We start from the raw sequence: 2347 nt of genomic DNA on the forward strand, positions 1-2347 counted from the left end.
GAAAGAATGATAAAGTGCTTAGTACCTTGCTTATAATGTAGCAAGTACTTAGTGAATGTTAATTATTATAGGTAGTAGTGTTGGGCTTGTGAAGCACATGTAGAATTTTCCAAATCAATGCCTGGAAAGAGGGAAAAGCACCAAATGACATCTGTTATGTTTTCAAGTATGTGCACCTCAGTAAACAACGCCGAAATAACTGTGAGTAGCACTGTAGACGTGGGGGTTGTATATATATATACATACATGTATATATATATATATATTTTTTTTTTGAAATAATGAAAGTTCTACTCATGTAACTCCTGGTTAGCTGCTGTCATCCATACCCTCATTTACTTGAAAACAGATCTCAGCAAGAAAGAGTAATGTGCAAAAACACTCATGGGAGGCCTGCATGTTCCTCTATTCCCAGAAACTGAAGGAGAATGAGGATTGTTTGTCAAAGCAGGACCAGCTGGGATTCTTTGGCTGGCTCCCAGATGCAACTGCGAAGCAGCGGATATTGGGTGCTCTCCCACCTCGTCAGGAGCAGTGTTCTCCTGTCTGCTCCTGGCATCCTCTAGCATCCTGTGCCCTGCTAAGGTGTTAACTGACAACTGACAGATTTTGCTAAGAGCTTACTCTCCACAGTAATATTTTCACTTTAAAAGTTGACTTAGAAACTTTCAAACAAAACCCTCTGAGAGTCAAGGCATAAAATTCCTTTACTGCAGCCTATAAATATGATCACTACTCTCTCATCTTTAAAGCAAAGAAACAAATGTTCCCTTGACACCTGACATCCCATTAGCTACCATCCAAGTGTTTACCAATTTTCAAGCAAAATGTTCACTAGAGCAATTTATTGTCTTTTCTAATAACCTCCCAATTACTACAACTGTAATGCAATCTGGCTTTCATCTTCTCAAATTACTCTCTATAAGGTCACTATCATTAAGGTTTAAGGTCTATTTGTGACTTCAAGGGACTTTTCTCCAATTAAATCTAGTACTCTTTAAAACACAGTGTTGTAGTACTTATAGTTCATTTGTTTGTCTGTCTTTCCATCTTGGTAGTGCCTTTATGTCTGAATTCTACCTCATTCTTTAAATCACTGATGTCTGGCATGATGCTTAACCCTGATAGTGTTTGCAATGAATTTGCTACCTGCTATCTGTTGAAAGGTATTTGAGTGGCTTGGAAGGCCCAGTATTGGCTACATAGTGAGAGTGAATAAAATAGGCTCGATGCTCTAAAAGATGTTGGAAGTGTCTTCCTGGTGAAGGCATTTTGAGCATTAATTCATCTTGAGCCTTTCAATAGTGTGATATGCTCACTGTTGATATTGGCTCTCCCTACCAGAGCTAGGAAGATACATATGGATACCTTGGCTGGTAGAAGAATCAGAAGTCATTGGGTTGGTTGAAAGAACACAGTGCCATCTCCATCATGGAACAGGGTAAAGCAGTGAAGAGTGAGGAGGAGAGAGGTAGTCTATCAGCACAGCAAGAGTGGGATACAGCGCCCAAGTGTGTCAGATAAGACAGCTGTCCCTGTACCCAATGACACAGGATGGATCTTTTCAATGAGTAAGCCTACTTCAAATGTCTAAAGCAATGAAGTTGAAGATAGCCTTTAATCATCATTAATGACATCTCTAAATATATTTTGAGTCTGCCTAAGAGACAGGTATAAGTATCTCAGTTGTGAAGATCAATTTTCAAAATTATGTACCACACCTGATGTTTCTCTCATACCTCATACATCAACTCCACTTATTAACCCAGCATCCTGCTGGTTTCATCTCACTGCTTCATGGATCCTGTTTCAGAAGGTTCCTTCAAGGGCCACTGAAAGAGGAAGAAGGGCAATGGCTTGAGGAGGTCTAGACAGGAGATAAATGCACTTAGCTGCCCTTGAGTAAGTTTTCTTCTGCCAAACACTCATGAAATCAAGATAGCCTAGTTTTAAGTTGGGCCTACTTTTACTGTAAAAGAAATAAAACTATTGTAATGGAAATGTGTCATAAGATCAATGTCCTCCTCTTCTAAAACAAACATCTTGGCTGCACAGTGGCTCTGTTTGTCTTGGCATAAGAAGCTGAGTCCTTCATCAAATAGTTGGAGACTATTATCTGGTGATAATGTATTTTGATTCTGTTGTTGTTATCTTAAAGCAGGTTTCTACTGGGCCTATCCTTCTGGTATGTTTGTTTAATGACATGTTTAAAAAATCTATGTAAGCACTACATTAAAAATGACAGATATTTTATATTGCCAACATAAACCACAATCTCCAAGGCTGATGATAAACTCTAGTCCTGGTCTCAGCTACTGTATGCATTAAAGCTCTTAGCTGCTTTTCA

This window comes from Perognathus longimembris, chromosome 4 (genome assembly GCF_023159225.1).
Source record: "Perognathus longimembris pacificus isolate PPM17 chromosome 4, ASM2315922v1, whole genome shotgun sequence".
In the NCBI taxonomy this organism is placed as follows: domain Eukaryota; kingdom Metazoa; phylum Chordata; class Mammalia; order Rodentia; family Heteromyidae; genus Perognathus; species Perognathus longimembris.